This window comes from Schistocerca gregaria, chromosome 11 (genome assembly GCF_023897955.1).
Source record: "Schistocerca gregaria isolate iqSchGreg1 chromosome 11, iqSchGreg1.2, whole genome shotgun sequence".
NCBI classification, from domain to species: domain Eukaryota; kingdom Metazoa; phylum Arthropoda; class Insecta; order Orthoptera; family Acrididae; genus Schistocerca; species Schistocerca gregaria.
This window is the reverse complement of record NC_064930.1, coordinates 44812361-44837608: the sequence shown is the minus strand read 5'-3', so window position 1 is coordinate 44837608 and position 25248 is coordinate 44812361. Positions and strand designations below refer to the sequence as shown.

General features: G+C 42.9%; 1 protein-coding gene across 2 annotated transcripts in view; it reads right to left on the bottom strand.

Moving 5' to 3' along the window:
• LOC126295130 (ankyrin repeat domain-containing protein 65-like) overlaps nucleotides 1–24925 on the bottom strand; it is a 53374-nt gene extending 28449 nt beyond the window's left edge. The window contains exon 1 of one of the 2 annotated variants that reach the window (XM_049987400.1): nucleotides 24755–24925. The gene's annotated coding sequence lies outside the window, so the exon portion shown is untranslated. The remainder of the gene's footprint in view (nucleotides 1–24754) is intronic. The other variant, XM_049987401.1, reaches the window with a different exon arrangement.
• Nucleotides 24926–25248: the final 323 nt, after the last annotated feature.

Here is a 25248-nt window from a genome sequence, read left to right as displayed (position 1 = left end):
TTATTTCTGCTTTGACAAGTAACTATTCGCGCTCTTTCCCTATCTAATTATATAGTCGACAACATTTAGAACTTGTTGGTGCATAAGAAAAACTGACTCCTAATAGCTTCTAGTATTTTGATTTGCTGTACCTAAATGCAATTTACTAAAGTGATAGTGTTAGCTCTCGTATGGCAGACATTGCTTTTTATAAATGAAATGTCTGACAGATGATCCTTATAATTTGCTTTATTTTTGAGCACATGTTTTAACCACACAGTTACTGAAACAATCAGTTAAGTAGTGTAACAATACGCAACATCATTTCTTAACTGCTATTACCAGTTTCATACCCAGGATAGGCAGAACTCCAATCTCCACCAACCACATTGCTGCAAGCCAACATCACTACCATCATTACAGACAATGAACCCCTTGAAAAAATATTTCATAAAATAAAACAAGTTATCCAGACAGTTAAGGGAGACAAAAATTTAAAATGTGAGACGAATTGAGCAGCAGAAATAGGAAGAGAAAATATAACATGGGCTCCAAGGAAGGTATGAAAGGGGAAGCCACCTAGTAGAATTGTGCACAAGGTATAAATCATGGCTAGCACTTTGCTTAAGAATCGTGGAAGAAGGATGCATATGTGGAATATGATTTTTCGAAACGAGATTTTGAATTTTAAGACATGTCCAGATGCAGACTGAATTTTTTGGTTATGAAATGCAGATTACAACTAAAGAAGCAGAAGTTAAGACCCACAGTCTATCGGTAATCTTAGAGGGATCATTAGGCAATAGAAGGAGGAATCCACTACACGACAAACGGGTACTTCTGAGAGAAGTAGCGAAGACAGCGAAAGATACAGCAGTAAAAATCCTTTGGTGAAACACCATATACTGAATTTAACTCTGAACTGGAGAAAACCTAAAAAGATGACATTGGCACGAAGTCCAAAATCGTAAATAAAGAATTGCCAGCACAAAATTCTTCCTTTGCGATTTTCCACATGGAAAGTGAGATAATACATGTGGGAAAATTAAATTTAAAAATAAGCAACAAGACGAATATCAAAAGCTGTGATGGCAAGCTACAGCTAAGCAAAGAACAGAAGGCTGGAAAGTGGAAGGAATATGTAAGAAGGGGAGGGCATGGGCACTGTACAAACTAATTTGAGCACAATGTTACATTTCTGTGAAATAGCTGAACTCGCAAGGCACTGTATTTGTAGCCTTTGTACATTAAGAAGCTCTGGAGGTATCAGGGATCTACTACTTGCACAGAGAATAGACTGCAATTGCAATTCTTCAGGGACTTTAAAGGGAAGCAGTAGATTTCAATGCAGAACTGAGGATATAAAATGCAGACTGACAACAAAAAAGTTTTCCGAGGAAGAAATAATTATTGTCTCCGAATATAAATTTAAATGTTTGCCAGTATTTTGTGACGGTATTCATGTGGGACGTAGCGTTACATGTATGTGAAACGTGGACAATAACATTTGTCAAGAAGACAATCGATGCTTTCAGAATGTGGTGCTAAAGAAGAATGCTGAAGAATGGATATGTTGTTGTGGTCTTCAGTCCTGAGACTGGTTTGATGCAGCTCTCCATGCTACTCTATACTGTGCAAGCCTCTTCATCTCCCAGTAACTACTGCAACCTACATCCTAATGAATCTGCTTAGTGTAGTCATCTCTTTGTCTCCCTCTACGATTTTTACCCTCTACGCTGCCCTCCAATACTAAATTGGTGATCCCTTGAGGCATCAGAATATGTCCTACCAACCGATCCCTTCTTCTGGTCACGTTGTGCCACAAACGTCTGTTCTCCCCAATCCTATTCAATACTTCCTCATTAGTTATGTGATCTACCCATCTAATATTCAGGATTCTTCTGTAGCGCCACATTTGGAAAGCTTATTCTCTTCTTGTCCAAACTATTTATCGTCCATGTTTCACTTCCATACATGGCTACACTCCATACAAATACTTTCAGAAATGTCTTCCTGACAAATATATACTCGATGTTAAATTTCTCTTCTTAAGAAACGCTTTCCTTGCCATTGCCAGTCTACATTTTATATGCTCGCTACTTCGACCATCATCAGTTATTTTGCTCCCCAAATAGGAAAACTCCTTTACTACTTCAAGTGTCTCATTTCCTAATCTAATTCCCTCAGCGTCACCCGACTTAATTCGACTACATTCCATTATCCTTGTTTTGCTTTTGTTGATATTCATCTTATATCCTCATTTCAAGACACTGTCCATTCCACTTAACCGCTCTTCCAAGTCCTTTGCTGTCTCTGACAGAAATACACTCCTGGAAATGGAAAAAAGAACACATTGACACCGGTGTGTCAGACCCACCATACTTGCTCCGGACACTGCGAGAGGGCTGTACAAGCAATGATCACACGCACGGCACAGCGGACACACCAGGAACCGCGGTGTTGGCCGTCAAATGGCGCTAGCTGCGCAGCATTTGTGCACCGCCGCCGCCAGTGTCAGCCAGTTTGCCGTGGCATAAAGAGCTCCATCGCAGTCTTTAACACTGGTAGCATGCCGTGACAGCATGGACGTGAACCGTATGTGCAGTTGACGGACTGAGCGAGGGGTATAGTGGGCATGCGGGAGGCCGGGTGGACGTACCGCCGAATTGCTCAACACGTGGGGCGTGAGGTCTCCACAGTACATCCATGTTGTCGCCAGTGGTCGGCAGAAGGTGTACGTGCCCGTCGACCTGGGACCGGACCGCAGCGACGCACGGATGCACGTCAAGACCATAGGATCCTACGCAGTGCCGTAGGGGACGGCACCGCCACTTCCCAGCAAATTAAGGACACTGTTGCTCCTGGGGTATCGGCGAGGACCATTCGCAACCGCCTCCATGAAGCTGGGCTACGGTCACGCACACCGTTAGGCCGTCTTCCGCTCACGCCCTAACATCGTGCAGCCCGCCTCCAGTGGTGTCGCGACAGGCGTGATTGGATTGATGAATGGAGACGTGTCGTCTTCAGCGATGAGAGTCGCTTCTGCCTTGGTGCCAATGATGGTCGTATGCGTGTTTTTGCGCCGTGCAGGTGAGTGCCACAATCAGGACTGCAAACGACCGAGGCACACAGGGCCAACACCCTGCATCATGGTGTGGGGAGCGATCTCCTACACTGGCCGTACCCCTTTGTTGATCGTCGAGGGAACACTGAATAGTGCACGTAACATCCAAACCGTCATCGAACCCATCGTTCTACCATTCCTAGACCGGCAAGGGAACTTGCTGTTCCAGCAGGACAATGCACGTCCGCATGTATCCCGTGCCATCCAACGTGCTCTAGAAGGTGTAAGTCAACTACCCTGGCCAGCAAGATCTCCGGATTTGTCCCCCATTGAGCATGTTTGGGACTGGATGAAGCGTCGTCTCACGCGGTCTGCACGTCCAGCACGAACGCTGGTCCAACTGAGGTGGCAGGTGGAAATGGCATGGCAAGCCGTTCCACAGGACTACATCCAGCATCTCTACGATCGTCTCCATGGGAGAATAGCAGCCTGCATTGCTGCGAAAGGAGGAAATACACTGTACTAGTGCCGACATTGTGCATGCTCTGTTGCCTGTGTCTATGTGCCTGTGGTTCTGTCAGTGTGATCATGTGATGTATCTGACCCCAAGAATGTGTTAATAACGTTTCCCCTTCCTGGGACAATGAATTCATGGTGTTCTTATTTCCATTTCCAGGAGTGTAAAATGTCATCGGCGAACCTCAACGTTTTTATTTCTTCTCCATGGATTTTAATTCCTATTCCGAACTTTTCTTTTGTTTCCTTCACTGCTTGCTCAATATACAGATTGAACAACATCTGGGAGAGGCTACAACCCTGTCTCACTCCATTCCCAACCACTGCTTCCCTTTCATACCCCTCGACTCATAACTGCCATCTGGTTTCTGTACAAATTGTAAATATCCTTTCGCTCCCTGTATTTTACCCGTGTCACCTTCAGAATTTGAAAGACAGTATTCTAGTCAACGTTGTCAAAAGCTTTCTCTATGTCTACAAATGCTAAAAACGTAGGTTTGCCCTTCCTTAATCTAGCTTCTAGGAGAAGTCGTAGGGTCAGTATTGCCTCACGTGTTCCAACATTTCTACGGAATCCAAACTGATCTTCCCTGAGTTTGGCTTCTACCAGTTTTTCCATTCGTCTGTAAATAAGTCGCATTAGTATTTTGCAGCTGTGACTTATTAAACTGATAGTTCGGTAATTTTCACATCTGTCAACACCTGCTTTCTTTGGGATTGGAATTATTATATTCTTCTTGAAGTCAGAGGGTATTTCACCAGTCCCATACATCTTGCTCACCAGATGGTACAGTTTTGTCAGGACTGGCTCTCCCAAGGCCGTCAGCAGTTCCAATTGATGTTGTCTACTCCGGGGGCCTTGTTTCGACACAGGTCTTTCAGTGCTCTGTCAAACTCTTCACGCAGTATCGTATCTCCCATTTCATCTTTATCTACATCCTCTTCCATTTCCATAATATTGTCCTCAAATACATCGCCCTTGTATAGACCCTCTATATACTCCTTCCACCTTTCTGCTTTCCCTTCTTTGCTTAGAACTGGGCTTCCATCTGAGCTCTTGATGTTCATACAAGTGGTTCTCTTATCTCCAAAGGTCTCTTTAATTTTCCTGTAGGCAGTATCTATCTTACCCCTAGTAAGATAAGCCTCTACATCCTTACATTGTCCTATAGCCATCCCTGCTTAGCCATTTTTCACTTCCTGTCGATCTCATTTTTGAGACGTCTGTATTCCTTTTTGCCTGCTTCATTTACTGCATTTTTATATTTTCTCGTTTCATCATTTCATTATTTCTTCTGTTACCCAAGGATTTCTACCATCCCTCGTCTTTTTACCTACTTGATCCTCTGCTGCCTTCACTACTTCATCCCTCAAAACTACCCATTCTTCTTCTACTGTATTTCTTTCCCCTACTCCTGTCAATTGTTCCCTTATGCTCTCCCTGAAACTCTGTACAATTTCTGGTTCTTTCAGTTTATCCAGGCCCCATCTCCTTAAATTCCCACCTTTATGCAGTTTCTTCAGTTTTAATCTACAGGTCATAACCAATAGATTGTGGTCAGAGTCCACATCTGCCCCTGGAAATGTCTTGCAATTTAAAACCTGGTTGGTAAATCTGTCTTACCATTATATAATCTATCTGAAACCTGTCGGTATCTCCAGGCTTCTTATATGTATACAGCCCTCTTATGATTCTTGAACCAAGTGTTAGCTATGATTAAGTTGTGCTCTGTGCAAAATTCTACCAGGCGGCTTACTCTTTCATTTCTTTGCCCCAGTCCATATTCACCTATGTTTCCTTCTCTCCCTTTTCCTACTACCGAATTCCCCTCACCCATGACAAATTTTCGGCACCCTTAACTATCTGAATTATTTCTTTTATTTGATGATACATTTCTTCAATTTCTTCGTCATCTGCAGAGCTAGTTGACATATGAACTTATAGTACTGTAGTAGGTGTGGGCTTGGTATGTATCTTGGCCACAATAATGCGTTCACTATGCTGTTTGTAGTAGCTTACCCGCATTCCTATTTTCCTATACATTATTATACCTACTCCTGCATTACCCCTATTTGATTTTGTGTTTATAACCCTGTAGTCACCTGACCAGGAGTCTTGTTCCTCCTGCCACCAAACTTCACTAATTCCCACTATATCTAACTTTAACCTATCCATTTCCCTTTTTAAATTTTCTAACCTACCTGCCCGATTAAGTGATTTTACATTCCACGCTCCGATCCATAGAACGCCAGTTTTCTTTCTCATGATAACGACGTCCTCCTGAGTAGTCCGCGCCCGGAGATCCGAATGGGGGACTATTTTACCTCCGGAATATTTTACCCAAGAAGACGCCATCATTTAATCATACAGTGAAGCTGCATGCCCTCGGGAAAAATTACGGCTGTAGTTTCCCCTTGCTTTCAGCCGTTCGCAGTACCAGCACAGCAAGGCCGTTTTGGTTATTGTTACAAGGCGAGATCAGTCGATCATCCTGACTGTTGCTCCTGCAACTACTGAAAAGGCTGCTGCCCTCTTCAGGAACCACACGTTTGTCTGGCCTCTCAACAGATACCCCTCCGTTGTGGTTGAACCTACGGTCTGGCTTTCTGTATCGCTGAGGCACGCAAGCCTCCCCACCAATGGCAAGGTCCATGGTTCATGGGGGGGGGGAGTGGATATGTAGACAATGAAAATAAGGAAGAGCTACTGAGCAGAATTGGGGAGATCAAGGCAATTACGGTGCAACATGTCTAAAACAAGAAGACGGGACACAGAGGCATTAAGCAACCATGTGTGAATTTTGGAGGAAATATTTAAGAGTGAGAGACCAAGTTTTAATAACGGTAAGCAAATTTGAATGGATGTAAGATGCAGTAGCTGTGCAGATATGGTGATGCTTGCACCCAGTAGACCAGCGTGGAGTACTGTGTCAACACAGTCTCCAGGCTGAAGAGTGCAAGCTGCGAGACGAATTGCATTTCCTGTTAACGTAGACCAGCGAAAGTAGCAAAATCTTATTATATAGGTCAGTTGTGTACTTATTGCTGGAACTTGTATTTAACATAGCCTCTAGTGCATATAACTTCTGATTTTGTTTATACATGTATCACGGTGCGAACAGCCTTACATTAGGGATAGACTACAACCTGTAATTCAATTTTCTTATGGGGACTATCAGCTAATAATAACGTCGATTTATTGTGTTTGCCACTTGAATCAAAAAGTGCGGCATTTTGGCAACAAATGTCGAATAGACCATTGTAGCATAACAGCGCATCTATCATGTATTGTCATCTAGCACTTCTGAGTACTGAACACGCACATAATATTACACTTGGTACTTTGTTCCAACGTGATTCACAATGCTGCAGTCAGGGACAGTCTTTTGGTTCAAGTCTGCTCCCCATCTATGAAGACTATTTTAGCGGTGCTGGAAAGAATTGGTACGCTGGTGTTATTACGTGTAGTTATAAGACATTCTGAACATTTCAAGTAAACAGTGTCTTAAGGCAGAATGAAACAATACTTCAGGTACATGGCAGTTACGTCTTTTGTCATACTAGCAATTTGTTTCGGTTTAACCTCATAGGTGTATGTAGAATACTAAAGTTTCCCGTGTCACTGTGCTTTTCACTTCATGTGCTGTTAAATACCGTTTAAGAAAAACGTCGATCCATTGTAAGAACTATACTTCCATACCTCAAAAAATAAGGTTAAACATTTATCACGTGTGAGATCCTAGCGAGATAGCACTTCCAAACACCCAAGTTTCGATATCTTTAACCGTTTACGGTGTTTGACGAGTTAACTACATGACTGCCGACAAACGGGAAGGAACAGACCACATTGCATGTGATGATCTAGCAGCCCGTGCCCAGACATACGATTCAGTATCTTAACTGTGTTTTGCTCGCAACGTTAAAAACAATGTGTGCACCTAGGCTACACTTTGTACGCTATAATGTACAGGGATAGGCAAAATGATGTAAACAGCTGTACATACTTGGGAATCTTTCATCAATAAGGGGTTGGAGCCCCATTTGCCTGTAATACAGCTGTGATTATTCTGGCTATACTGGCATATAATAATTGGATAGTCTCCATTGGAATGTTGTGCCACTTTTCGATCAGAACCACTTCTAACTACTGTAGTTAGTAAGCAGGCACCAACATGCTCCAGACTGTGCACTCCCATACCACCCACGAGGGTACGACCATTTTCAAATCCGGGGACTATGCTGGCCAGGGACGAGGCTGCAGCTCAATTGCATGCTCCTCATACCACGACTGTCCTGGCTGTGTGAATGGGTACATTGTCGTCCTGAAATATGCCATCATTGTTGGTAATAACATTTGAATCGTGGGGTGCACCTGATCACCTAAAACGGTCACAATCGTTGGCTGTAACAAGGCCTTTGAGAGTAATGTTGGGACCAGCGGAATGCCACATCCCCCTCCGTGCTTCACCGTTGGAATTAAGCAGTCAGAACTGTAAGCTCCTTTTGGCGTTCTCCAAACAAACCCAGCGCGATGTTGGAAATAAGGAAGACATTGACTCGTCAGACCATATTACGTGTTTCCACTCTATCAGCTGTCCAAGATTTATGCTCCTGGCACCATTCGTTGTCGCCACTAATGCTTTCGGTATAGCAACTCGTCCATGAATATTTGCTTTATGGATTTATCGTCGGACAGTATCGATAGATTCGGAGTCTCGCAGATGGCTATTGGGCTCTGAAGCCACCTTAGCCACCCTTGTTTTGTAAAAATATGGCATTTCTTTGATCGCTATTTTTTATTTTCAATGACCGGTTTTAGGCTAGCTGCCCATCTTTAGATCATATATTGCAGTAACTTGTCAGTACAGAACTATGTTCGCTGTCAGTTATGACAAATATCGATCAAAGACGAATGTCATTTTTATTTAACGAACGATCGTGGAAATCTCATGAAGACAATCATGTCTACTTTTGATAAACCCTAGTTGTGTTTTGACGTAATTCGTGTTACCATACGACGATCTCAGCTACTTAGTTTTGCTTTGCGTTCACTATTACGTTTGTACGATGATGTTTTCCCATGTGCGTAGGCTGTCATGACTTTAAACACTGGCTCTTCAAACATTCCAGAAGTTGGCTGCCTTTGCTACGGATACTCCAGCTAATGGAGCCCGCACAATCTGCCCTCTCTGGAACTGTTGGGTCTTTCATTGCACGTCGAGCTCTGCCTCTGAATGCAGATATGAAGCGTGCGCTACTCGAAACAACCTGCACTCTTGCGTTCCCAACTCGCACAGTCCAGCGCCACACACGTCTCACCTGCGTTCTTGACCGCTAAACAACCATCCCATTGTGAGACCTCAACTTTTCCCGGCGAATCGAATGTTCAAATAACTTACCGGTTTGCTGGCGGGTGACGTCGTCGAACACCGCCGATATTTCGACAGGAGCACACCCTGAAATTCTCAAGGCACAAATGCAAGGAAGGAAAGATGTACAGGTGAATTTAATACCTCGGTTCATAGAGGAGATACAAGGAAGACACCACACAGAACAACTGTCAACACACCCAAAGATAACCAACATCAGAAATAATCAGCAGGTGAGGTAGCACTAATTCTGTCCCTCTTTTTGATTAACAGAGATGGTGGATTTTGTTTAAATGCTGCTTGCAATCCGGTTCTGTCATCAAAAAACAGAGGGACAGCATTAGTGCTGCCTCACCTGTTGATTAATAGTGAACTTTGATGTTTCTGATGTTGGTTATCTTTGGTTGTGTTGACAGTTGTTCTGTGTGTGGTGTCTTCCTTGTTTCTCGTCTATGAACCGAGGTATTAAATTTACCTGTACATTTTTCCTTCCTTACATTTGTGCCTTGAGAATGGCAGGGTCTGCTCCTGTCGAAATAACGGCGGTGTTTGACGTCGTCACCCGCCAGCAAACCCGTAAGTTATCTGAACAACCATCCCATTATCACCACAGCTCACATTTTGCCTATCCTCTGACCCGGCTATACACGAGTTTACACAACGCGTTGGTACCTCTGCAAACTCAAAATTTTCTGTAATGGTTTACTTGAAAGACACACACCTAGTAACTATAAGAAATACATTCAATAGCTTATTGAGCTAACTTCTCAAGCTGTAAGATGCTGGAGAACATTTTCTCCGAATAGTTTCCTGGTAATCAAATATGTATTTCATAGCGGCCACCACACCAACACTTTGGCGAAAGCTCACGTTGTCGGAGGTTTTATACCCGACGCCACGCTCAGTGCGTTCTGTCACTTGCGGCGTGACTCTGCAGTACAGCACGCGTATGTGGTTAGAGATGTGCAGACCACGTTTCTGAGAGTGTGGTGACAAGCCGCTGAGAGTTGGAGTGGCTCGGAATGTAAAATACTTTATAATAACATGGCAGTGGATATTTATGTCTGTCTCACGCAATACGAAGGCAATACGTGTTCCGAGCAGAAAGTTAATTCCAAATATTCACTTCTGAAGTGATAATATGCTTTGTATATGTGGTATGTATCTCCATTCAACTAGCAGAATAATTTATAACTTTTCATATAATTTGAGATTGATAACTAGCGCTTATTTTAATCCAGTCCAAAGATGAAGTTTTCAAAGAGAAACATTTGAAAAAGCGATAAAATCCCACTGTAACTAAGAAAATTTAACTAATATTACACATTTAGCGTTACAAAAATATAATTTTAATTTAACTGTTTTTCAACCTAAGGAACAGTTAAGTAATTTAACCCACTGAGGAAACTACCTTTATTTAGTATCAATGACTAACGTACAGTTAAGTGATTTTTGGAAGCACACATATACTTCATTAATTTGTCAGCTCTTTTGTAGATTTCTTAATTTTCACGAAACAAGTCTGTGTATGCAGTGCTGGCAGGGAAGGAAAAGAAACTTTCGACGGAAGTAATAAAACCTGTTGGCAAGCTTCCTGTTTGGATGGAACAGTGTTGCAACTGCATCAGGAAACAACGGCAGAATCAGCACCCTTAAATGACCAGACACTTGCACTCCACCCTGGATCAATTTCTACGAGCGAGCTTTCTCTACTTCTCGTTCAGCAGTTGATCTCCTGCATCTGAATATTGGATTTAACGCATTATCAATATAGTGAAAGGACTCCACTGCTAGTTATTTTTTTTTCCTTGTTTACAGTGTTCCATATCAGGGCTTTCTGAAAGATCGATCCATATTTCGAAGCTTGTGCGATGTATGTGCTGTCTACTTTAAGAAGTCCTGGACTGCATAGGCCTCTGACAGCTGTAAAGGTTAGTGGCATCTTTGTAAAACTTGAAATTATCTGATGTTTAATTGTCCAGTGTGCCCTGCTACAATTTATACATATAGTAGTAAGAATGGGTTAGTGCTCTGAATCAATTAGGCGCATGAATTTAGAGTGAACTCAGTCAAACCAAAAAATATCGCAAAAAACTCAAAATAAAACGGTGGTTTTTTAGACACCCTGGTTTTTATTTACCCTGTCGCTAACACAATGTAAGACAAAATGTGCATTCAAATTTCATCAGTATGCAGCCTCTGAATACAGTACGAACTGCCATTTTCGAGAAAACAGTTGCATGGATTTTGTCGAATCAAGTCCATTTCTGACAAGGGTCTGCAGTTTATCCAAGAAATAATTCACTATTCTATTTGAATAATCTGATTAGGCTTACGCTCTAGTTACATGAAATACGAATGCAGTCATAAAATTAAAAAATCAAGCCTTGGTATTTGAGTTCTTCAGTCCTGAAGCGTAGATGCACATCCTTGGCAAATTCCTGGTACCAAAAGACATTGAGAACTGAGCCTAAGAGATGTACATCAGAAGTGCGTGAATCTTCCGCAGCCAAGAGCTGAAGGGTTATAGCCAATGAACTTGTGAACTGGTATACAGTCTTGCATATTAGTATTAGTTCAACGAACTGCTTTCGCGCTATATTCAGAATCCTGTTTTAATATTCTGCAGCAGGTAACAGACGACCCTTAGCGTTGTGTTTAACTTTGCCTAATCAAGTTTCAAGGTATTCACTTTTTTGATGATACTTATGTTTCAGTTACTCACACAACACAAACTTACGGAACTCATTTAGCCATTGCAGATGTCTGTTTTACTGACAATCTTTTCGAGGTTTAAAACAAAACACCTATAAAAATCAAATAATATCTTCATTTTAAAAATGACTTTAGTGAGATTTAGTTTCGATGTTTCATTATCCATGCTGTACCTTACTGAATTCCTTGTCCATCCACAATTTTTTTAATGGCATTTTATTTTAGTGTCGTGCTCAGTTTTGTACCGTTATGCCCACCTCTAGGGGGATATACTTAAGCACAGTTTATAAGCTTTTGAACAAGAACACTAGGTGTAAAACACACCCTACAGTTTAACTGAAGCCTGTTACAAAATAGTCTTGTTGCAAAGTTGGATATTTAGTGAGTGCGTCCTGTTTACCCTTAAAAATTTTGTGCTGCTCTTGAAAACTGAACAGGGAGAAAATAGGTAAACATCGCTCATTGGAAAAATTACAGCAGCTGTCTACATGGTGCTTACTGTTCTGACATCTCACTGCGAGCGGTTCTAGGCGCTTCAGTCCGGAACCGCGCGACTGCTACGGTCACCGGTTCGAATCCTGCCTCGGGCATGGGTGTTTGTCATGTCCTTAGGTTAGTTAGGCTTAAGTAGTTCTAAGTTCTAGGGGACTGATGACCTCAGATGTTAAGTCGCATGGTGCTCAGAGCCATTTGAACACCGCACTGAACAGATGAAAGCTTCTGAAAAATATCTGTAGCGGGATGCGGTCTCCTTCAAAAGTCTAACAGCTGGTGGCTGATAGCCTTCAGGGGTAGTGATGACAGAACAGGGAAACTGGTTCCACACGTGGAACGTGTGTGTGGACGGACCGGGTGAGATGGCGCAGTGATTGGCACACAGGACTCGCATTCGGGAGGACGACGGTTCAAACCCGCCTTCGGCCATCCTGATTTAGATTTCCCTGAAGCGATCCAGGCGACTGTCAGGATTGTTCCACTGAAAGGGTGCGGCCGATTTCCTTCCTCGTCCTTTGTTAATCCGAGCGTGTGCTGTGTCTTGCGACCCCTATGTCTACGGCAGTTTAAATCCTAACAGTCCTTTATCCAGAATGAAATTTTCACGCTACAGCGCAGTGTGAGCTGATATGAAACTTCCTGGCAGATCAAAACTGTGCCGGACCGAGACTCGAACTCGGGACCTTTGCCTTTCGCGGGCAAGTGCTCTACCGACTGAGCTACCCAAGCTCTCCTGCAAACCTTGCAGAACTAGCACTCCTGAAAAAGGATATTGCGGAGTCATGGCTTAGCCACAGCCTGTGGAAAAGAGCTTCTGTTAAGTTTGGAAGGTAGGAGACGAGGTACTGGCAGAAGTAAAGCTGTGAGGACGGGGCGTGAGTCGTGCTCCGTTTACACAGGAGCGAATGGAAGCGCACCCAAGCCGGCGAGCATTCGCAGATCGATTCGTCAGTGTTCGCCAGCTTTAGCTTGCACCTCAGCAAGCGGTTACATTATTCTGGGGAGGGGTGGCGAGGGGGGGGGGGGGATAGGAGAGAGGAGGGAGGCAGAAGCGAACTCGACACAACGAGCATAGAGCGTGAGCATTGCGCCACTGTTCTCTGCAGCTAGTAATCCGCACACACCATACCACACTACAGTTAAAGTCACGATAGGAAACATTAGGAGAGGATAATTTTGAATGGCGAGCGTGCTATTTTTGATGAAAGACAAAATAGCATAAGTACACAACTATTTAATTGGCTCTATTTTTTCCTGAGAGAGATGTGTGGAGGCGGCAGTGAAACCAAACTACAGCTTCCCTTAGCATCACTGCAGAACTTTGTGTCAGTTGACGCTTTCCTTTGGCTTCTGGTAACAGGACGAAATTGAAAAGCTCAACAGTAATAACCGAGGACGAACATAACCTAAAGGAGAGCACTTACACCCTGGGTATAAGCAACTGGAGTCATTTAGGTTAGTAATTTTTTCGCATTTTCATAGCTGATCTCAGCTTCGGATGTCTGCAGCCACGTACGCTAAGCGTCTCAAGGATTTTATTAAACAACATGTAAGGAATATAATGCTAATAAATTATCAACAGAATATAAATACTACCTATCGCACAAACTACTCTATATCTGCTATGTAGTTTGTTAGACGGCAGATACTGTGATGCCAGGTAATTTGCCATCCAAAAGCATCTAACATCGCACTGCTACACCAGCCATGTAATTACAGCTACCATGAAACTAAGCAACGCAAATTATCAAGAACTTTGAGCATTTTTCCATTTTAATCGTCTTAACACATTCACTGGTTTTATTTCAGAAAATTTATCGCGCTTTTCTGTTTTAGTAACAGCGAAGTTTATCCACTCCGATCCTGGTGGATACGAGCCTCGACTGGATTTAGTGTTTCTCACATCCCCGCTTGGACCTTTGAGTGTTTTGACAAACTCCCGTGAATCTTATTTCTTTGCATCGCCGTTTGCGCTGTGGACCCCTGTGATCCCTGAAGCATCTACAGATAAGAACCAAAGAAAGCTGGTACACCTACCTAATATCGTGTAGGTTCCCGGCGATCTCTCACGACGTGGCATGGACTCTACAAATGTCCAAAGTAGTTCTGACATCAAGAATCCTGCTGGGCTGTCCATAAATCCGTAAGAGTACGAGGCGCTGGAGATCAATAGGAAGTGGCAAGACAAGTTGACTTCCGGAAAGTGTTTGACTCGGTGCCCCACTGCAGGCTCCTAACTAAGGTACGAGCATATGGGATTGGTTCCCAAATACGTGAGTGGCTCGTAGACTTCTTAAGTAATAGAACCCAGTACGTTGTCCTCGATGGTGAGTTCATCGGAGGTGAGGGTATCATCTGGAGTGGCCCAGAGAAGTGTGGTAGATCCGCTGTTTTCTATCTAAATAAATGATCTTTTGGATAGGGTGGATAGCAATGTGCGCCTATTTGCTAATGATGCTGTGGTGTACGGGAAGGTGTCGTCGTTGAGTGACTGTAGGAGGATACAAGTGACTTGGACAGGATTTGTGGTTGGTGTAAAGAATGGCAGCTAACTAAATATAGATAAATGAAAAAAGAATAGGAAAAATATCCCGTAATCTTTGAATACTCCATTAGCAGTGTAGCGCTTGACAGTCACGTCGATTAAATATTTGGGCGTAACATTGCAGAGCGATATGAAGTGGGACAAGCATGTAATGGCAGTTGTGGGGAAGGCGGATACTCGTCTTCGGTTCATTGGTAGAATTTTGGGAAGATGTGGTTCATCTGTAAAGGAGACCGCTTATAAAACACTAATACGACCTATTCTTGAGTACTGCTCGAGCGTTTGGGATCTCTATCAGGTCGTATTGAGGGAGGACATAGAAGCAATTCAGAGGCGGGCTGCTAGATTTGTTACAGGTAGATTTGATCATCATGCGAGTGTTACGGAAATGCTTCAGGAACTCGGGTGGGAGTCTCTGGAGGAAAGGAGGCGTCCTTTTCGTGAATCGCTACTGAGGAAATTTGGAGAACCAGCATTTGAGGCTGACTGTAGTACAATTTTATTGCCACCAACTTACATTTCGCGGAAAGACCACAGAGACAAGAGATTAGGGCTCTTACAGAGGCATATTGGCAGTCATTTTTCCCTCGTTCTGATTAGAACAGGGAGGGAAGATTACAGAGCCTCCACCAGCCGGAAAAATCACCTGCTAAAAAAAGTCAATGGGTTCGTGAGGTTGTCTCCATACACGAACAGGGCCATCCGCTCGATAAAATTTGAAACGGGACTTGTCAGACTAGGCAACATGTTTGCACTCATCAATAGTCCGCTGTGTGTTGACAGGCCCAAGCGAGGCGTAAAACTGGGTCGTACAGTCATCAACGTTGCACGAGTGGGCCCTAGGCTCCGAGAGCCCGAATTGATGTTTCGTTTAATGACATTTGTTGACGGCGCAGCATTGAAATCTGCAGCAATTTGCTGAAGGCTTGCACTTCTGTCACGCAGAAAGGTTCTGTCGTCGTTGGTCCCCTTGCTGAAGGATCCTTTTCCGGCCCAGCGATGTCGGATGTTTGATGTTTTACCGGATTCCTCATTCACGGTACACTGGTGAAATTGTCTTACAGGAAAATCCCCATTTCATCGCTATCTGAGATACTGTGTCCCATGGCTCGCGCACCGACTATAACGCAACTTTCAAACACACTTAAATCTCGATAACCTGCCATTGTAGCAGCCGATCTAAGAACAGCGCCAAACACTATCTTATATAGGCGTAGCCGATCGCAGCGCCGTATTCTGCCTGTTGACATATCTGTAGTCTAATACGCATGTCTATACCAGTTTCTCTGGCGCTGCAGTTGGACACACTTCGTCACTCAGATTACGTCGACAACAGAAGTAAACTGAATAAGGTTTCGCTCGAACTTCCTCTGATGGTTCGCTGAAGCGCAGGCAACCAGAGAACGCGAGCGAGTGCGAACCGAACACGAACGAACGCTATTCCCTTGCGCTCGCCTGCTTTCGACGCAAGATATTCCTCGTCCGCCGACACTAACGCACTTCTGTTCTCTCCCGTGCCAGCCAGCCAAAGTTACAACAGCATAGCCACTGCAAGTCCCTGGTCGTAGTACCGTGATTTTATCGGCAACATTACAACTTAGCGTCCGTAATGGCTACAGAGTAATACCAAACATCTTGAACTGGAGCATTCATCACTTAGACGTGTGGCAATTGTCCCCGCTCCTCGCTCCTCGCTCCTCCCTCTCCCCCCTCCCCCACCCCCACTCATGTTTCTGTCGTGATGCATTTATCTGTCGCGTTTCGGTCGTAAGTTGGACAAACCAGTAAATGGGTGACGAATTCAGTGAAGCTTAAAGTGAAAGACTGATAGCCGAAAGTATATACTCGCTTCATACATGACGCACTTTTCATTATAAGTACAGGAACAAAGAAATTGCGAAAATACAGATTACCAATAGACAAATACCGAACGAGCATTTCGCATGTTACGAGCATGTGGCAGAAGATACTACGCAACCCACTTATTCACTGGTAGCGTATTTCCCAGTACTTCCGTACATTAGAGGCTGCTATGATATTTTACACTTCCGCAGTACACAATTTAGAGGACGATAACTGCCAAATAAAACTCGAACGTTTCGCATAGAACGAATGTTATCTGTCACCTACACGGGCAGTTTGTTTCAGCCATTCACAGCACAGGAAAGCCGATGTCACGTGGAAACTTTCGTCACACGTTTATGAACAAGATCTTTACCAGTCGACTCAATGTAGGTTAAAGAAACTTCCCGTCTGGATAGTTAACACTTCACATTTCAGTCATTAACCCTATATCTACAACGAAACTAATGAACTCTTCAGCTGTATGATAAATCTTTCTGTTGCTACTAGACTCGCAGCATTAGAGCCACCTCTTCGAAGGTACGGATTTAAATAATTTATTCCCTACGATAAGCAGTAGATGACCCAACATTCTTCGTCTAATTGTAACAGAACTGTTTAGCCGTCGAGAGGTCGATGGTTTAAAACCAGCAGGATGCAGGGAACCGACCTGACGGTTAAACAGTTTTATCGCAATTGGGCATAGAGCGTTGTGTCGTCTACAGATTATCGTCTGGAGTAAATTATAATATCCGTATCCCTCAAGAGTTACTAACGCTGCTAAAGTAGTTGGATCAGAAAACGCTCTATGGTACAGCTAAAGCGGTCTAATGGTTCAATTCTACAGCTGTGGATGCCCACAGTCCAAAATTTGCTGTAATCACTGCATTCTGACTATCAACTCTGAACTCCCAGTTATGTAATTCGCACATTAGCAGATTAAGTCGGTATGAGTACAAACAGGTGATCTAGATATAAAATGCATTCACTCAGTGCTGATTTAATTCATACTACATAACCCTTATGAACTAAAATCACGACTTCAACTTTATTTACAGTCCGAAACTCTTGAACCTACTAATAGTACCTGACAACTTCGACCCATGACGTATTCAAAATGCAATACCCGTCATCTATGCTCAATGTTAGGAATTACTGTTGCACACACGAGACTGCCTCAGTATTCTCCACTCCTTCCAAATTAATGACTTAAGTGTAGACCAGATGTGGATTGAGTTCAGAAAAATTGTATCGGTAGCAATTTAGAGATTTATATCAAATAAAACGACTGAGCTGATCCTCGTTGGTACACAAAACGGGTCAGAACACTGTTGTAGTAACGAGAAAAACATGTCAAATTTAAACGAATTCCAGAATTCTAATCAGGAACACCTGTTAACATTAACGTAAAAATAAATATCATCGGAGTAGAGAACCAACTTTAATCACCTAATAAAAACAAGCCCTCTGACCCAGACTATTTCAATTACGTTCCTTTCAGTGTGTGCTGATGCAATAGCTCCATACTGAACAGTCATATACAGCAAAACATGGCTAAGCACTATCGTACTTAACATCTGAGGTCATGAGTCCCCCACACTTAGATCATCACACACATTCATGCCAGAGGCAGGATTGGAACCTGGGACCGCAGCAGCAGCGTGGGTCCTAACTGAAGCACCAAGAACCGCTCGGCCACAGCACCCGGCTAATCATATACAACCGTTCGCTCGATGATACATCCGTACCCAAAGACTGGAAAGTTGCACAGATCACACCAATATTCAAGAAAGGTAGGAGTAATCCACTTAATTACAGGCCCATATCATTAACGTCGATATACAGCAGGATTATGGAATATAGTGTGTTCGAACATTATGAATTACAGATTTTCTTCCAATCTGTAGTATGAATCAGCAAACCTGTGTTTAGTAATATTAGTAGAAAACAGTCTTGGTACCAATTTTAGTTCTTTTCTTTATCAAGTACGTGTTTCCACCTTATTTAGGCGTCTTCAGGCTGATCTTAATTTGGTGTTTCTTAGGACGATCCTTTAGACAGTGTAGCTATGCGGCATCGTCGAGTACATCAGACCATCATCGCCTTCACAGGAGCGTGAATGCGTTATACAGGTCTTTGAGTCACTCATATCCTTCTAGAAAGGATTTGCTGAGATTAACGAAAGCGATTATGGACTGATTTACTCGACTATGCCTCTTAGCTACACTGAAGGATTGTTCTAAGTAATACCAAATTAAGATCAGCCTGAAGATGAGTAAATAATGCGAAACGCGTAGTTTATAAATAAAAAACAAATTGCAACCAAGACTTCAACTAATGTCAATTACCTCGAAGAAAACGGTTGTAACAGTCAACACAGGTTTAGAAAACGTTCATGTGAAACTAGCTCTTTATTTGCATGAAGTGCCTGCGTGCTGCTGATTTCTGGATTTCCGCGAAGCCTTTGACACTGTACCACCCAGGCGCCTTGTAGTGAAACTGCGTGCTTATGGAATATCGTCTCAGTTATGTGACTGGATTTGTGAGCTCCTGTCAGAGGTCACATTTGTAGTAACTGCCAAAGTCTGCGAGTAAAACAGAAGTGACTTCTGCCGTTCCCAAAGGTAATGTTATAGGCCATTTGCTGCTCCTTATCTATATGCGCGATTTGGGAGGCAATTTGACCAACCGTCTTTGGTTGTTTGCAGTTGACGCTGTCTATCGTCTAGTAAGCTCATCAGCATATCAAAAATTGTAAAACAATTTAGAAACGATATCCGAATGGTGCGACAATTGGCAGTTGACCTAAGTAACGAAAAGTGTGAGGTTATCCACATGAGTGCTAAAAGGAATCCATTAAACTTCGGTTACACAATAAATCCGTCTAATATAAAGGCCGTAAATTCATCTAAATACCTAGGAATTTTAATAACTAACAACTTAAATTGGAAGGAACTCACAGAAAATGTGGGGAAGAAACCAAAGATCCCGTTTTATTGGCAAGAACTTCAAATGTAACATCTACTGGCTATTGTACGTTGTCCGTCGTATTTTAGACTATGCGGCGCGGTGTGGGATCCTTACCAGATAGGACTGACAGTACATCGAGAAAGTTCAAAGAAGGGCAGCACGTTTTTATTATAGCAAAATATGGAAAGAGTCACTGAAATGATACAGGATTTGGGCTTTGCATAATTCAAATGAGTTTTTCGTTACGACAGAATCTACTCACGAAATTCCCATCAACTTTCTCCTCCGAATGCGAAAATATTTTGTTGACACCGACCTAATTGAGGAGAAACGATCACCACGATAAAATAAGGGAAATCAGAGCTCGTACGGAAAGATATAGGTGCTCATTCTTTCCGCGAGCTATACGAGATTGGAATAGTAGAGAATTGTGAAGGTGGTTATATGAACACTCTGCCAGGCACTTAAATGTGATTACTATCGATGATATGGAGTCGGCAGTATCTAGTAGCGGTCGGCTTTGGCTAGTTGCGTAATAGTGGATGCTAGAGCTCCTGAAAACATAGGCTGGCGCATCCGCCATCTTGTTTCCCAACGAATGCTAAACACAGCACGTAGCTTATGCTAACTGTTTTGTTTAAATTTTCTGAAATACATATTCGGAGATCCCGCATAGAGTATTAGATACTGCTATTTTCAGCTTTCATTCCGCTCATGTTTACATCCATATGTGGATTAGACAAAATCTCGCGTTTTATTTGCTTAGTGTTTTTCTTTGCTGTCAGAAAAGAATAAAGTTGCATGTATATTTCTTTCATAGAATAGCGGAACTCAAATATTCGATAATGACGTTTATTAGATCATATACCAGGCTCCTGTTAAGTACGAGTTGGCGCGGCTGCACCTAAAGTGCAAATATGCCCAACAACCAAGTATAAATACGAAAGTCACCGAACAACGGACTTCTAATCGAATGAAGTCTTGCTTCGTTAAATTTCAAGGACACAAGAACACACTTAACACACAGTACAAAATTCCTTCTCCAACGCAAAGCACAAGATACGTGTAAATACGGAAAATGGCTGAAGCTGACAGAGGGCAAAATTTTGTATGTTTTGTATATTAGCCTTTCTTGAATGATGTGCGGTACCTACCTCTGACAATAGAAGGTGCCCATTTCATGGTACAGCCCTACATAGTACACGCCTACTAACCCCAGAGAGACAGCAACGAGTCTTGGTGCAGAGGCAGTGTCAGTATCGAAGTTAGTCATTATGACTTTTGGGCGGCGATCTGATATCGGTGACAATGAAATACAAGCCGAGATCGCTTAACATTTTTACTTAGATGACAGCTTCCGGCAGAACTAAAAACTGAGTATAGCTTTTGACGTAATCTAAACTATCATCCCAAGTTCTTAATGTTTTAAGTTACGTGCTGCTATTGCGAAATGCCGATAGTGGGAATGTCGAGCTTTCTCTACTTTAAAAATAGCAGACGGCAGTTTAGGCGTAATTCGGCCGGAAACGGCCATTTAAATAGAAGTCTTTACTGATCGTGGCTTGTATTTTATTAATTACAGTCAATATACTGTAAGACACATATTGTACTCTAAATATTATATGTTCTGGAATCACCGCGTTATATTTTGGGGCTACTAACTCCCTACAGGCAGAATGTCTTAAGAGGTAGTACTTTCAAAATAGCTGATAAAAACCTACGTACGAGTACCACTGTTTTTACTATTAAATATTGCTTCAAGTTATAAGTATTATTTACCTACAGTACCTAACTGTGCCCTCCGCTCACATTCCCAGTTTTCGCGACCAGAGTTTTTTCTTCTCTTCAAATATTAAGAAATTTATCTTTCTAAATCTGTTAGAACAGTTTGTGGCAGTACCACCACCCATAATTTCGTGCAGAAGTGCCGTGACGCAAATGCTATAGCACCCCAGAACGTACACTCTTCAGAGAACTGGGAAACAAAATGGCGGATGCGCCAGCTCGTACTTTTAGGATACTGTGATGTAACTTCTTGGTGCATATTTTGATTTAAATTTCTTTGTAGCACCATTTGTCGTATTTTCGTTGGTTTTGAGAGGAATTGCACTTAATTACAGCTGTGTATGAGAAGCAATTCTGTTTTGAATGTCTAAGGAATTACATCCAGTTGGTTTATTAGTCTTGTTTAGGATGAAGTTTTTTGGCTTGTATTTATCCTTGCACGCACTACAGCGATAGCGCTTACGATATATCTTTAGCTGCCATGTAGCTTAATATTGGCATCGTCGCATGCCCTGAATGCTACACAATGTCAGAATATATGCTGAGTAGGATCGGTTATACTGTTCAGTGTGACATCACATCCATAATGCGAAATACTGTCCATCTTATTCAAACTCACGTATTAGTTGAAAACCGATTCGCCTATAGTACGGTCTTTCCCGGATTCAGCAACTGTTCCCAGTTGGTGGATTCGTAGGAACCTCAGAAAAATTTGTTGGCGCTTCGTTCTGTGCATACCGCGCACGTTTTTTTATTTCATTATGGCGTCGTTTATTTTCACTACGATGTTTAACGAACCAAGCAAGGTCCGCCATTGCGCCCGCTAAATTAAGCAATCAGACACTTCTCGTTGCCTCATAGCGCTAAGAATGGCAAATTTAAGATTTCTAGAAGTAGAAATACATTTTGTCTACATTTCGCTATCTGGGAAATAATTCACGTCCATGTATTTTAGTAACTCCCAGATGTCGATTGCTTGTTATCAAGCTGACGACGCAGTCAGTTTTTAGAAAAGCGATCATTAACAATAACGGAAGAAGAAACTCTTGACATTCAGCATTCTACGTACGACAAAAGGTGTGAAAGTTTGCACATTGAGAAACTCTACACCCATTTGGTAATTCATCTAAGCCTTCACTAGCAGCAGTAAAGATGAGGTTGAAACGGGGCAGCCTAATCTGACGCGACTATGCGACGGTTTGACCACCACAAACTTCATTCTAAAATTTTCTGAAAACAACATCGAAATTAAATTGTAAAGTGGTCAGCCGCAACACGGCGCATTTGAGTAACGACGCACGCTGACACAGTAGCACTGGAAGCTAACTGAGCTGACGCCATATTGGACTGAATGTATACCCAGCCAGGCGCTATTGCTAGTGGTTTCCGAAACGTCATGTGATTTGTTGCTAAAGTGTGCTGTTTATGATGTTACTGTGCGTTCAGGAACTCTCAAAGACGCACAGTGGTACCATCTCAACCGGTAACCGCAACAGCAGACCACAGTCATTGGTAATAGGAAGTTCTTACACCCAGCACAGATTCAAGGTTTGTCTTGTACAGTACAGTTCGAAGGAAGAGAGTTTTGTTCCCCTGCCAAAGATATGTCTTCCATCATGTATCGTTATTGGCTAGTGCGATTTGGGGACACCACACACCTAACACCCCCCCACCCCCCCCCCCCTCCCCTCACCCCCGCCACCCCCGCCTTACCTCATTCCACAGCCTATTCAAATTCTGGTTGTGGTGATACACCAACCTGTAATATGGCTATCTCTAGGTTGGGTTGAAACCAGATTTTTCGCGCTACATTTAAAGGTAATTTGCTATATAAAGCGCACCTTCCCGTCACAAAAATTAAAAGTTCTGGCTAAGTACAGAAAATATGTAATATATAACAGCACGTTTCTATTCGTCTGATGTATAATACGTTCACGTATCGCAAATATACTTCGAAAAACGAAAGGAGGTCTACCATGCAAATATCACCGTTATTCCTTACTCACAAGGGAACCTCCCCATAGCACCCCCCGCCCCCCCTCAGATTTAGTTATAAGTTAGCACGGTGGATAGATCTTGAAAAACTGAACACACATCAATCGAGGAAACAGGAAGAAGTTGTGTGGAACTATGAAAAAAAATAAGCAAAACATACAAACTGAGTAGTCCACGCACAAGATATGCAACATCAAGGATAGTGTGAGTCTAGGAACGCCGTGGTTCCTTGGTTAGCGGGAGCAGCTGAGGAAAGATCCTTGGTTCAAGTCTTCCCTCAAGTGAAAATTTTTATTTTCAGCCAATTATCAAAATTCAGGCACTCCCACATAACTTCGCTCTCCAAAATTCCAGGACGTGTTCAGATTTGCTTGTACATATGCACGATTTGACGGTCTACACACGGAAAAATTTGAAAACGTTAAAAACATGTTTTGACAGAGCACAGGGAAAACTGTGCGACTGTGAAACTGTTGCATTAATTTGTTGTAGTTTATGTGACAAACTCTTGTTTTCATCACTTTTTTGGGAGTGACCATCACATCCGCAAGATAACCTAAATCGGGCAAGGTAGAATCTTTTTACCCATTCGTCAAGTGTACAAGTTAGGTGGGTCGACAACATAGTCCTGTCATGTGACGCATATGCCGTCACCAGTGTCGTATAGAATATATCAGACGTTTTCCTGTGGAGGAATCAGTTGACCTATGACCTTGCGATCAAGGTTTTCGGTTCCCATTGGAGAGGCACGTCCTTTCATCTACTAATCGCACGGTTTTGCGGTGCGGTCGCAAAACCTAGACACTAAAGTTATTACAGTGAACAGAGACGTCTATGAACGAAAGGACAGATCATAACTTCACTAAAATAAAAAAGTACATTTTTCACTCGAGGGAAGACTTGAACCAAGGACCTCTAGCTCTGCAGCTGCTCACGCTAACCACGGGACCGCGGCGCTGCTGAGCTGACGTTATCGATGATGTTGCCTATCTTGCGCATGGACTACTCAGTTTGTATATTTGGATTTTTTTTTTTTCGTAGTTCCACACAACTTCTTGTTGATCTATGTTCAGTTTTTCAAGGCCTATCCACTGTGCCAACTTATAACTAAATGTGAGCGGGGTGCTATGGGGAGGCTCCCTTGTCAGAAGGATTTTTCCAGCAGATTCGTGGAAGTACAGCATTACATTACGTTTCAAGTTTTCTCATCAAGATGGCGAGAGCACAAGACAACACGTCCATTTCAGTTCACGCTACAGTTTTCGTACTTGAAATCTGTCAACCAGGGGTTTTTACGAGACTCCAGCTATAGTTAGGAATATACGTAGCAATTTTGATTAATTAGCGAGCAATTATTTAAAATTTTGTCCAGTTTAGCAGCGACGGTGAAATAAATAACAGAAAAGTACCGTCGCTCCGCGAAGTAGGTGTGAAGCACGCGCAAGAATAATAATAATAATAAAAATAGGTACTACCTACCTTGTTAATTCGGTTGAGGCTCCAAACGATCTACATGCAGCACTGTGTAACACCTCACACCGCTTACTACCGCTGTGTCAAATCGAATGGCACCCACCGTGGCTATCGCAGAACAGTCACACGCGGTCAGTGCTGCCAACTGCTCTCATAACTCGGCGTTTTCAGAAGAACGAATGACGCAGTCAAAAGGTTTAATCGCGGACTCGAGGCAAGAGCTGTTGATGAAAATTAATTTGTTCTGCGAAAGAGCCCTACACGCGCGGCAATATACCAGCCGACCGACAAATTTGACGAGTGTACGCGGTTTCACCGACCGACCGACCGACCGACTGGCGAACTTCCCCTGTCGGATGTCGGGCGGGTAGGACGACGCGACAGCCGACCCCTAGACCATTCCACCCAACAAATCGTCCCCTGTGTAGCGCAGTCGTGGCAACAGCCACAGAGAGCTTGGTCTTTCGTCACTGGCGCAGGATTCAACGCTACTCTACAGA